Below are 12,760 nucleotides of genomic sequence, written 5' to 3' on the forward strand. Positions count from 1 at the left end.
CTCACTACCCTTACAGTGAAGAACTTCCTCCTAATGTCTAATCTAAATCTATCCTCTTTCAGTTTAAGACCATTCCCCCTTGTCCTATCATTATCTACTTGAGGAAAGAATCCTTCTCCATCCTTTTTATAAGACCCTTTTAAGTACTGGAAGACTGCAATGAGGTCTCCCTGGAGCCTTCTCTTCTCCAGACTGAACATCCCCAACTCTCTCAGCCTGTCTTCATAGGAGCAGAAGAAAATCGCCATTAGAGGGAGTTTTGGAAAGCAGCAGTTCAGACAGCTAGGACTCATAGGTGAAACAGACCCTTGGCGGATTCTTGGGCAGGAATAGCAAAAATCTGTCGAGTATATTTTTCCACTGGGGACCTACTCACCCAGAAAAGGCCTGCATGTGAGCTCCATCAGCCAGAGTATCTAAACCTGGATAGAGCACTAAGGAATTAAGAGCTGGAAGCCAGCCTATGCCATCCCCAGGAAATGGCTAGACCCAAGCAGCTTAAAACCTATCATAATAGTTAGAATAAACAACTAATCCCAGCAAGAACACATCTGGACCTCAGGGGCAGACAGGCACGTACCAGAGCACTCCAGTAGCTGAAGTTCCACTCTTAACAGCAGCTAAACCCGATGCAATCATCTAAGACAGCACGAAGAAGCAAAGGTTGCCCTGACGCCCCAAAGCTGAACTAGACACCGTAACAAACAAGGGACAGCGCACAGAAAACAATCCCAAGACCCACCTTTTACCTGGGACTCATCAACCAACGGCAGACGACGAGGGTAAGCCACAAAGAGCTCTACAACGATGAGAAACAGCACCTGTCAGGACACAGATGATGCTCCCAAAGAGGGAACCAAGAGCTTCCTGCGTAGCTAATGCTCCCTTCCACGCCTCTTCACACAGGAAGCACTACTGGGAGGGAGAGCACTCCAAGCACTTCAGCGGGAATGAACAGCAAGGAGAAGGAAAAACAAAGACTTCTTCCCGCCAGAGCAGCAAGTGTGGAGGATTTCACTCTATCTGGGTTGAAGAGCCTAGATGCGCTTGGACTTCGAAGATTCCAAGCATGCACAAGCAAGGTGCACAGCTCTGTGGACCTGCTGGTTATACTGGAGGTGCACCACAGTTTAACTCCAGGGCATCTCTGGCAGCTGCCATGGAAGAGCAAAGAGCTGGTGGTTCCAGCGTCGCGCCAGCCAAGTCACCTCACGCAGCAGTTCATCCCCGCTGTTACACAGCAGCAAGACAGCAACCTTCCCAAACCAACACAATACGATGCAAAAGGTAGAGGGTTTTAAAATACATCATTTTTTCACTTTCTTCAACTGAACATCTGTGGTTTTAAATTTGTAAGATTTCAGTTAGGTGCTGCATTTTTTTTTTTATTTTTTTAGCAGGCATCTAGAAAGAGGAAAGGGACTTTCAGGGGGAGGCAGATGTAGTGGCACCTACAACATTATAACAGAAAATACTGAACACCACAAAACGGATCTTCTAGGTATCAAAGATACAGGTCAAGGTGGCAAGGAGGCACTGATCACACCATTTACACAGCAGAAATGGCAAAATACATGAAAAAAAAAAAGAAAACAAAGACTCTATAGCATTTAGAGTATGAATGCTCTGGAAAAAAAAACTCCAATGAGGATGGCGATTATTGTAGAAAAAACAAACTGACACATTCCCAGGATTTTCTTTCTACCAAGGAGAAAGAGGGAATCGTGCACCAGTGTGGACTCGGTGATCTTCGTATCAGTATCAGCCCCAGGTGTATTACATATCCACGCACAGCTACAGCCAGCCATGGCACTGGAGTCAGAGGAGGTCCTGCTTTGGCACTGACACAGCCTTGCCATGAGACCTTGGGCAAATCACTTCCTCCGTGACTCAGTTTCTTATCCTGCCTGCTGTGAAAGTAGCAAAACAACGTGCACAACCCTGTGCAGAGACCTGGCAACAGATGGACAGACGGACTGAGCTGCGTGTCACTGCTGCATGCCCGGCATGAACCAGTATTTGGATGGGGTCGAGAATTGGAGCCGCACTCACAGAGCAGCTTACACAGGTCAGCAGCAGACAGCTAAATCTTGTAGTGCTGCTCTGCAGGGACACACCACAGCCAAAGGTGTGCAATTGTCATCTGCACCGCACTGTCAGGATCCCTTTGCGTCGCATGCCCAGGACACAACCATAGGACACCACAGCCCTACACCTTGTCGAATAGCACTGCCCCCAGGGCGTGCAGACGTTGCAAGCAACAACACAACAGCCTGCCCTGTCATGTAGCATTACTTACGTGTTCAGATATGCATCCTTCTCACATTTCTACTCCAGCAAGTGGTTGCTAGCAGAGCAGGGCTAGGACAAGTTCACCACCTGCTAAAGACATGTCCCTAATACAACACAGCGAAGATTTTGTTACATCGGTTCCTTTCTGTGCACAGCTCAAGCACAAGGAAAGAACATACGTCTAAGATTCCTCCCCCCTTCCTTTTTTTTTTTTTTTTTTTTTCTCCTCCAAACTGACCGCATGTCTGATTTACCTCAGGAGAGAACAGCAGCACATCGATCAAGGCACTGAAAGAAAGAGGGGAGAGAGCTGGCATCGAGGGCAGGCTCAAACAAGAGCATTTACTTCAACCCTACCTACATGAAGTGCAAGGACTCCAAACAGAGGAATCCCTGCTCCAGTCCTCGCTGGGGCTTTAACACCACTGATAATGCCTTGCAAAATCCAGAGCGGCCCAGGCAAAACCAGGCACGGTGTAAGTAAGAAGTTCTTTGCATCTACAGCAGAGCCCCAGATCAGGCTCTCTGCTCCTTGGGGAGTTACCAGCAGCAGCAGAAGCGACAGATTCGAAGGACCCAAGAAAAGCAATCTCTAAAATGTAACAAGAGAGTTGGAAGGGCCACGCACACCAGAGGTGACGTCCGAGACGCGCCCAAAGACAGCACGAGCGTTGACAGCAAAGCCCTGGCCAACCCACGCAGTCGGCGAGGCTGCACAGCCTGGGCCGGCCACGGACCGCGCGAGCCGCGCGCCCCGCACCGCCGCTCAGGGGCCGGATCCGCGTGGGAACCGCCACCTGCCCCGGCCGGGCTGCGCCGAGGCCCGGGCCCCTTCCGCAAGTTCCTACCGCGCCTGTCGAGGAACGCACCGGCGCCGCTCCCTCCGGCCGCCCGCCGCCCCCCGGCAGTGGCGGCAGGACGGCTCAGCGCCTCCCGGCTCGGCCCGCCCCCGACAGCCGCGGGGCCGCCGCCGCGGGGCCGGGGCCGGCGTCCCGAGCCCGCCGCCGCCGCTCGCCGGGGCGGGCGCCGCGCGGGCGCCGCGTCCCGAGGCGGAACAATGGGGCGCCGCCGAGCGCGGCCGCGGTGCCGGCGGCGGGGCACTCACCTCGGCGGCGGCGCGGCTCAGGGCAGGCCGGGCGAGCCCCCCGTGGCGGCGCGGCGCTGCTCCGCGGGCTGCTCAGCGCCGGCCGGCGGCGCGGGGCCGGCCGCGCGGGCCGGGCTCATGGCTCGGCCGCCCGCCGCAGGGCCGCGGGCCGTGCCCCCGCCGCTCGCCCCGGGGCCGGGCCGCGGGGGGCGCGCGGCGAGCGGAGCCCGGCGCCCCGCTCCTGCCGCTCTCGCCGGCGGCGGCTCCAGCCCGCGCCCGACGGCGGAGGTCGGCGGCCGGCCGCGGCGAGCAGCGGCTTCCCTCGCGGCCCCGAGCCGCGGGCGGCTTCCCCGCCGTGCGGGCGGCCGGGCGCGGGCGGGCGGCTCCGGTGCCGGCGGCCGCGGCAGCCCGGGCGCGGGCGGGGGCGCCGTGGCGAGGGGCAAGGCGCTGCGTGCCGAGTGCTCCTTTCTCCGCCGGAGCCTGAATAATCATTTGGAGAAACAGGATCATTCACTTTCCTCCGTGCGAGGAGCCAAGCGCTGCCCTGTCAAAATAAAAGCCCCGCTCGCTCCGCCGCCGATTAACCGCCTCCCGATCGCGGGCTCTCCGCCGGCCTCCCAGCGGCCTGCCGGGGACGAGCACCTTGCGGGGCGGCGCCGGAGCCGCCCGGCCGCCGGGACGGGGCGCGGGGCGGCGGCGCCCGGCCCGGCCCGGCCCGGCCGAGCCCCCCGCCGCCCTCGCCGGGCTCGGGGGCGCCGTCCCCGCGCTCCCCCGGAGCGCCCCGAGCGGGCCCGCGGCGGCCCCGCGCCGCGCCCAGGTGAAGGCTCCGGCCGCGGCCGGCCTGCCCCTGCCAGCGCCGAGGCGGGGGCCGGGCCGCCCCGCGGGGGTGCGGATAAAACGGCCTCGGTTCTGCGAGGGGCCTGCGGCCGAGAAACTTTCCCCACGCGCCACGGAACGCGGCAAACGGCACCAAAAGAAATAAAGCCTGCAGGAGAGGGCTCGGCCCGGCACTCCTTGCAGCAGACCCCAAGCTGAACGCCTGCTCTGCGTGCAAACCACGGCACGGTCACGGAAAGGGAGAGGGGCACCTCGCAGAACGGGGGGGGTCCCCTCGTTCCAAACGGCACTCGCGCTTTACGGACACGCAACAGCACGCCCAGACAGAGCTGGGCGCTGCCGACACCATGGCAGAGCCAGGCTGAGCCTGCAGCTGCGGCGCTGCTGCCGTGGCCAGGTCAGCCTTCCAGGCCACACCACACAGGGCGACCATCAAAGCAGCAGCAGCAGCGAGTGACTGCTACCAGGACTTTAGGTCTTACGGAGACCTCCAACTTGGAGACACCGCCAGCTCAGGCAGCAGCTGCCAGAACACCCTTGTCCAGGCCATAGGCAGCAAGGGAAGAGAGCGCCTGGCACCTGGCACTCAGGCTGAAGCTGCCTCTTAGCCCCCTAAGTGGAGATGTCTGTCTCCCTCCAAGCGACTGTCCGGATGTGTGTCTGACTGTGCTAATAGGAACGTTACGCACCCAGTTATCTTGCAGCAATACGATTACCTATGGGTCTCCGTTTTGCCCTTCTGCAGCAATACCACCAGTGAATGCACACATCCCAGACCTCCCTACAACAGCATCAGGACCTCAGCGCCCATCTCTCTGTTACTCAGGCTTGGTTTATCAGCCCACTCTGATCCACTGCGACACTTCAGATGAAACCCCTCAAGCCTCATATTTAAGTTGTGCTGACACCCCGTGTGCCCTGCTCTCGAACACTGATGAACCGGGGATATCTCACACCTGAACCCCTCCCCGCTGCCATTCCTAGACCCTACACACAAGACACACAAATGCACACAGCACTGGCCCCAGTATTGAGGAATGGCAGTAAACTGCTGTCTTTACCAACAGTTTTCAACATCTTAACCACCCTCCGTAGACAGGTATGCTGGGGTGAAGGTGACAGGAGCAGGAAGAAGCAGAGGAGACTCAAGGAGCAGAGAGATGAGGGAGACGAGATGACTGGAGATAGCTGGGTGCACACTCCGCCAGAAGTAATACCTATTTCAGATACACAGCTTGCTTCAGACGGGTGGCAGGAAGGAAGCCCTCCATGCAGCGTATGGCACAGGCCTCGAGAGCTGCAGCCCAACTGGGAGACTGCTGCTGCTACAGGCATGTGATGGACACAGCTGAGGAAGGACACAGCTGCCTCGCTGGCTGCTCTTTGCGTGCTCCCTCCCCCCTGCAAGCAGAGGGGAGCTGTACAAGTGCACTCACAGTAGGCTATTAAGACAGTCCACCCGCTTCTGGATGATGCCAGCAGCATCCTAACCGGGACGTCACCTTCCTGTCTGCAGTGCACTAACTGTTCAGGGGTAGGCTGGGAAGAGAAGAGAGGGCTGGAGGCAGGGACCTCTTGGCAGCATCTTAAAGCGTTGCAGAGCTAAAGGGGATCCAGGGACAAGCAATCAATCTCAGCTGATGGGAAGCAGCAGCCCTAACTGAAAATGAAAATACACCTTTCCCTCCCGCTCCGTGTGCGCGCACATCAGCGGCCGCAGCCAGAGCCAGACCCTCCGCCGTTAACCCTCCCCGCCTCGGAATGACACAGCAAGAAAACACCAGCCGCCCCCGGCGGGCCCGCGCAGGGGCTCGCTCCGGCCCCGCGGCTCCGACGCCGAGAGCCCCGAGCTGCCCGGGGGCCCCGCCGCGGCTCAGCGCCCGCTGGAGCGGAGCCCCGGGGCGCTCCGGGGCGGCCGCTCCCGGCCCCGCCGCGCGGCGCCGCGGGACGCGCCCGCCCCTCGCGGGCCCGGCGGCTGCAGGGCGCGGCGGGGCCCGGGCCCCGCAGGCGGCGCGGGGCGGGGGCGCCCGGGGACGCGGCGGCAGCGCCCCCTGGCGAGGCGCGGGGCGGCGGCTCCCCGCGGGCCGTGCCGAGGGGGCGGCGGGGCGCGGCGCCGCTCCCCCCCCGCCGAGGCGGGTCGGTGCGGCTGGGCGCGGGGGCACGGCCCGCGGAGCTCGGCGCGGCGAGCTTCGGCTGCCGCGGCCGGGAGGCAGCCGAGGGAGGGAAGGCAGAAGCGAGCTCGCTGCTGCCCGAGCCGAACGGAAAGGACCGGGAGTCCTCCTCTGACGGGGTTTTCCCCCGGGAGCAGAGCGGCTTCGCCCACCCGCAGAGGAGCCTGGGGAAAGCAGCTGAGGCCAGAGCAGACACCAGGGACGATTTGCAGATGTGCCTTTGCTCACCCGAGGTTTTTCTCAGCACCCGCCCTTGGCGAACGGGAAGGCTGGGCAACAGGCACAGTTCACAGCAGAATCGAGGTCTTTGCAAAAAGCAGCAGCGAGCTCGGGGGAGTTCAACCGGAGCACGCAGTGCAGACCCAGGCCGTCCAGCCACCCACCCCTGCCCAGGCACTAGACACAGCTGCTAAGGAACTGGGAACCCAGGCAAGGGGTGCAACAAATGCAGTGACAAAATGCTGAAGGCAGAAGTCTTTCATTTGCTTATACCAAGCACCCTGCCGTACTCTGGCATTCCCCTTCCAAGCAGCAGCGAGGCCGTACATCAGCAGGCAGCGACGTCTTTTTGTTTTCATCCTTCCCAGTAGCAGGATGGGGCTCGCATCCCTTCACAGGGCATGCGCGGGCACACAGGGTTAACGACAGTGCCCAGCCACTGCTGTCTGGCGCACAGCAACCAGCATGCACGCAGGTAGGCCGACTCGTTCCCTCCATCTCAGCCTGATGCAGCAGGGCAGGGGATGGGGGGAGTCACCCTCTCACCACCTCTCCCTCTCTCCCCTTCCCCTCGGCCTCCCATGCTCCCTACATCAGAGCCCCTCACACCTCTCCCAGACTGCACGTACAAAAGTGGACGAGTGAGGCTGGGAAATGGCAGCAGGAGGATCAGCTGCTGCCAGCTCAGTGCTGAGCCTCTGTCTTTAACATCTGCTGGGCTAGCTGCCTTCCCTGCACTTGAGTCTGACTCCCAGTCTCCTGTTCCCTCCTTTATCATTACACCCACACTAGGAGAGACAGGGAGGGGAGGAGACGGGGAAGCAGAGTCCTTGGAGCTCCTCAAAGCCTTCCTATGCCAACAACACAGCAGCAGCTCATTCCAGGAGCTACCTGGTACATCAGCACGTTTGTGAGCCCATGGCTGAGAAGCCCAGACTGGCTGTTACCTGCCCCTTTTTTTCTTTACACCACTGGAGATTTTTCTCCCCATGTATTCTTTACTAGCAAATCAGTGCTAATGAGAAGTGCTGGCTTGACAGCTTGGACACGAGGGCCTGCCCCTCATCACCAAGGGAGAACCTGTGCTGGGCATTTCAACAAACGAGCTAATCCTTCCCTCTCTCTTGCAGGTCAGTTCATTCTTCCACTGGCAGAAGGCGTTCAGTCTCCCTGGCTCTTCCAGATCATGACCCCCTGCATGCTCACAGTGACAGGGAAAGTACAACGAGCGAAATGCACACCCAACTACTTCAAGAGCCTCCCCTCCAAACTGGATTTCCCTGGGCCAAAGACCAAGAGGAGGCCACCTGCGACCAAGACGCCAGACTTCACTGTGAGGCACTACAACCAGCAACCCAGAAGCTCCTGACACATTTTACTCTGCTGGTACGTATGCTATACGTGGCTGGGATCGCAGTGCATAGGCACCCCACGGAGTGTCTGTACTACATTTACCAATGGAAAGGACCCAAGGACAGGGTGGTGCTGTTCCTAGCTATCCCCAGAGGAACAAAAGGGTTAATTGTCCTGGAACAGACTAAACTGGGATTATCACATGATGCTGCTCTAGTATCAGCTATACACTTCGGAAAGTTTTTGTTATTGCTTTTATTTGAAGCGTGATGCACTACTGCAACTTTCCCTTTCAGTCTGCACCCTTTCTTACAGGCACGCAGGGAACCAAGCTACATAGTTGTTGGGAAGACAGAGGTACCCCCAATGCCACAAAAGCACAAGTATTCAGCCCTCAGGTCTTTGGATGCTGTTTTTCCCCCCTTCATTTGATAAAATCAGGAGACAGATCCAAGTCACAAAGTTCAGAAGCAGAGATAGAACTTCCTCAACACTCATGCTGTTGTAGTCACAGTTTGGCTCAGGTCAGCCCATGCTGCTTTCTTAAGAAGCTTGAGCAGCAACCCTGTGATGTATGTGATGTGCTGTGGAGTAATTTGCTCAGGCAAGGAGCTTGAGCCACACTAGCTGGAAAGCACTAGCTGGGAAAACAGGGAGCTAAAGGTGGTGTACAGAAGACACTGGGCTACAGGGTCACAGCCTTGTCCTGTTGCAGTTTCACTGAGGACACTTGGAGTACAGGGAATCCAGGTCCCACGGCTCTGGAACTTGTTCGTTCCTCTCACCTCTCCAGAACGCCATCCCCGAGCTCAGGCCCTCACAAGACCCCTGTGGGCAAGGCCCTCATTACACTTATGAATATTATTAATTAGGCCCAATTAACTACACTGGAATTGATGTGATTCACAGTTAGCTGGAGCTGTCTCTTTGTGAACTGTTTCCCTAGTGGCTCACTCCAGTCTCAGATCAACCCCCAGTAGAGCCTTTGGTGATGGAAGAACACAGATTACCTGGGATGAAGGAAGCAAGTCTGGGGCTGTGAAACACCGTGGTGACAACATGCTGCTTTGCTGATCGATGTACCTGAGCACAGAGGTGTAGCAAGGAGGTTGCCTAATCCCTGTGGTTACAGACAGGCCTGACATTAAGAGCTAGTCCCTTCGTCTGCAGCAAAGGCATCTGCCAGAAGGCACAGAGTAGGAAACTTGTGGCAGCTCCAACACTCAATCCACAGACCTGGCACGTGCAGGCTCACTCATCCCACGTTCCCCAGGAAAGGCAAAGGTCCAGAAAGGAGACGGAAGAGGTGTTTTTTACTGCAGAGGTAGACTCTGGCCTAAAAACATCTCAGCTCTCCTGAACAGTCCTGCCCTCTACATAGACTCCAGGCCACTGTGTCCCTTCTCTCTCAGACACTGGCACAGGATCCTGTCCCACAGACCTGCAAGTACCTGCCACGGTTCCATCTCTCCCAGGCTGCATCATCAGGTCTCAATCCCACTTCTGTTTTGATGGTACCACAAGCTGTTACTCAGGGAAATGGGTAAAAAGCCAGCCCAGCAGAGGCCCCAGGTCTGTGCCTGGCCTTGAAGCCTACAGTCCAGCCAGGGAAGAATAGGCTCCCTCGTTACACGCTCATTAGAGTCTGAGCAGGGCCACAGCCAGCAGCAGGCAGCTGTGAGAAGCCTGTGCTACCTCTCCCACTTCTGTAGCTGCCTAGGCAGCACGTGCTGTTGGCCAGATGAATCTAGAAAGGATCAGGAGTGGCCAGCTTGGCTTCTACACTCTTTTCAAAGGAGGATCCCAGACTGTTTCATTCACTCTAACTTATTAACCATCACCTATCCAACAGGCCAAAGCCATTAACTTACTGCTGCCAGAAGAAACTGGGGAGGCATGAATATGACATACGACGTGATGCAGTCAGCCCCAGCCTCCTGCTCAGTGCCCTCCTGTTGGGAGTCAGGCCCTGCTCTATCTGACCAGGTGGGTCCTGTGGCCCCCTCCATACCCCGTGGGATCTTCCTATGCTGCATTTGTAAAGGCAAAATGCAGCCTGCACTGGAGCACCAGAGGAGAATTTAATCAGGCTAAGCAGTCCTCTTCCCAAATAAGAATACCCTACTGCAGTCACAGTGCAGCTGACACACCATCTTCTTGCAAAAACTTAAACTCCTGACACAATTCAGGATCACAAAGGTGCTGAGTCTCCAGATGTTGTACATTTTGCTATTACTGCAATATCAGATGCACTCCTAAAGCACACGTTTCCAGGCATGGCACTGTTCTTCAAGCCTTCTCCCTTGACAGTTACTTCCACACGCTCTGAATGACCATGCCAGACTAATGTTCTCATGAGCTCAGATGTTCATTGCAGCCCACATCCACTGCGGTGTGCACAAAGCCCTGATACCACTAGGATTCTGGCACAGGAGATGAGCTCAACTCCTACTACAGCACCCTGGTCTCAGGTGGCCTCTGCTATGCGCTACAGCCATATGAAGGGTACCTACAGCATCACAGGCCCGTGCCAAGTGCCAGGAGACAGGTTGCTTGGAAGCTAGCTCATCAGCAGCCTCGTGCAACTGCCAGCAGCACGTCAGGATACAGGGTAAGTGGTTCCTAAACTACTTGGGCCAGGGCTGCAGTGTTCTCATTGCATGGGGCCCTGCGCAGACATTTGCTTCACTGCTTACTGTCTCATTAAACCGCTGTTGTCCTGAGTAGTCTCTGGTCGGTGGCAAACCAAGTAGGAGCTCAGGGTTACTGGCACTGAAGCGAGGAAGGAACTCCTGCCAGCCAGCAAGGGTGGGAGCTGCCTCTCTCACCTCAGGCAGAGACATGAAAACTGGAGCCCACAAGGCAGCCTGCACAGCTGCAGCAGCTGACAGCAGGACAGACTCCAGCCTGCTGTCAGAGAAGCAAACGCCAGCAGCGTCTGCAGGGAGCAAAGGGTTAAACCATTTAGCAAGGCCACCGGTGTGATAAATGCAGCAATCAGCAAAGACAGCACCTCCCACTGCCACCCAGGGCCTGGGCTGGCTGGGGAGCTAGGAAGGTGGCAGGGAATGGGGTGGGTGGGGAGGACTCTTATCCTGATATGGCTCCTTCCTTCCAAGTGAGGGTTTGGAAAAACTGAGCAGGCAGGGTTGGCTCTGAAATCACAGCGCCTCAGTGACACAAAGCCAGCCAGATCCCCCCTCCGAACCAGAGGGAAGGCAGGCAGCTGGGTGGGCCGGGGTGTGCACCCTGCCTCGCCTCGCCCCAGCACCCCACCCAGAGGGTGCCGTGTGGACCCCGAGAGCCGGGCAGGGAGCAGCAGCCGGAGGGACCCCCGGCCGGGGGAGGAATGCAGCACTCCCCCTGCAGCAGCGAGATTTCCGTGTGACATTCCTGGCTAGCTGCGCAGGCAGAAGCAGGCCCTGCGCAGGCTGCAGGGGATTTCAGGTCTGTACAAACAGAGGTGGCTCTCAGCGCTGGCTGGCAGCGGTCACATTCCTGGGCTCCCCTCCATGCGCGCCAGTGCCACCCTCCCCTCCGGCCACGCTGCCCGCCTGGCAGCCCACACCTCTCCCCGGGCAGACCCAGAGAGCCAGCCTGCCGCACAGCGCGCACAGGAGGAGCACACAGGCAGATGGATGCTTGTTAGAGACATCATGCAAATCTTCATACACCCACGATGGTGCCAGGGCAGATGTGCTTTCTGCATGCACGCAGAAGTATGTATGGCCACAAGCAGCAGACACACAACGCAGTACATGGATGCCAGCTCCCAAAGTTACGCTGCACACAGAGCACCAAGGAGTCTGTGGTGCGTCGTACCGGGAAGAACCAAACGGCAGAATAAGGAGTAAGAACAGGTGTTGCTGCCTCTGTTACTACAATTTTACAGTGAAGGAGACCTAGGAAGAGAGCAACCCCTCCCTTTGATTATTTACTCAGCCTCTCCATCTCCGGAGGAACCCTGGGAGCTCGGTCACTGCAGGCACTTGAGCCCTTTGTCAGCAAATCCCGGAGCACAGACCAGGTCAGTTCTGAGTGAGGTCAGAAGCCTGATGCAAATTCTATTTCACTCAGTATTTCAATTACTATTTGGGGTCACTCAAAATCACTGCTCTGTAAATGGAGCCGTAACAGAAAAAGTTACTGATTTTTTGCCTTGCGTCATCTGCAAGCACAGCAATGACTTGTGACGCTGATAGCTGGGACTAGCGCTTGCCATCCACGTCCTGTCCCCCCCCAGTCTCTGTTCCCAAGACAGTCATGTGCACCTTAGTATATGCAACACTTGAGCCACACAAATCTCTAGCAGAGGGAAAACCTCTCCCGCAGCATCTCACAGGCAGACTTGCGAACCAGGTGAGTTTTACAGACAGGCAGTGAACGTGATGGTACACAAGGCCAACAGAGCCAGACTCAGCTGCCACACCTCTGCTTGATCAGACCCAGCTGTCCTGTGTGCTCCCGGAGAGGGGGACTGTGAGTAAAGCCACAAGCCCTGCTCCTAGTTCTCCTCCTTCAGCTTTCACTCAACCCTTGCTCATCCATGCCCCAGACTCTCAAAACATGCATACATACACAGCTCTGGTGGTACTACCCTGGCAAAGGTGCTGAGCACCTCAGCTGACTGCCACTAGGACTCTCTGGAACTTGAGACTAGGAGGAGGTCCTCCTGCCCACCTACTTGTCAACTACTTTTCTCCCCAGTTGCCTCTCTTGCTCCAGACTTCCGCATCTCCGTCCATGCTCTCCTACAGCATGCCCTCTGCACCCACCCTTGCTGACGCAGGGGCACTATCAAACC

The 12,760-nt window shown here is 57.6% G+C and overlaps 1 protein-coding gene and 1 long non-coding RNA gene across 3 annotated transcripts in view; one reads left to right on the plus strand and one right to left on the minus strand.

Moving 5' to 3' along the window:
- Nucleotides 1-12,760, minus strand: part of BCL9L (BCL9 like) — an 82,101-nt gene that overhangs the window by 55,529 nt on the left and 13,812 nt on the right. The window contains exon 1 of one of the 2 annotated variants that reach the window (XM_040534448.1): nucleotides 3,398-3,469. The exons of the other annotated variant lie outside the window; for it this stretch is intronic. The gene's annotated coding sequence lies outside the window, so the exon portion shown is untranslated. Of the gene's footprint in view, nucleotides 1-3,397; nucleotides 3,470-12,760 lie in introns of those variants that run through there. 2 annotated transcript variants of the gene reach the window in all.
- Nucleotides 122-10,679, plus strand: LOC121058631. The gene is made up of 3 exons (XR_005814268.1): nucleotides 122-2,768; nucleotides 7,734-7,989; nucleotides 9,809-10,679. It is a non-coding gene; the product is annotated as an uncharacterized LOC121058631 (long non-coding RNA).

The sequence above is a fragment of the Cygnus olor genome, chromosome 22, assembly GCF_009769625.2.
Source record: "Cygnus olor isolate bCygOlo1 chromosome 22, bCygOlo1.pri.v2, whole genome shotgun sequence".
Lineage (NCBI taxonomy): Eukaryota > Metazoa > Chordata > Aves > Anseriformes > Anatidae > Cygnus > Cygnus olor.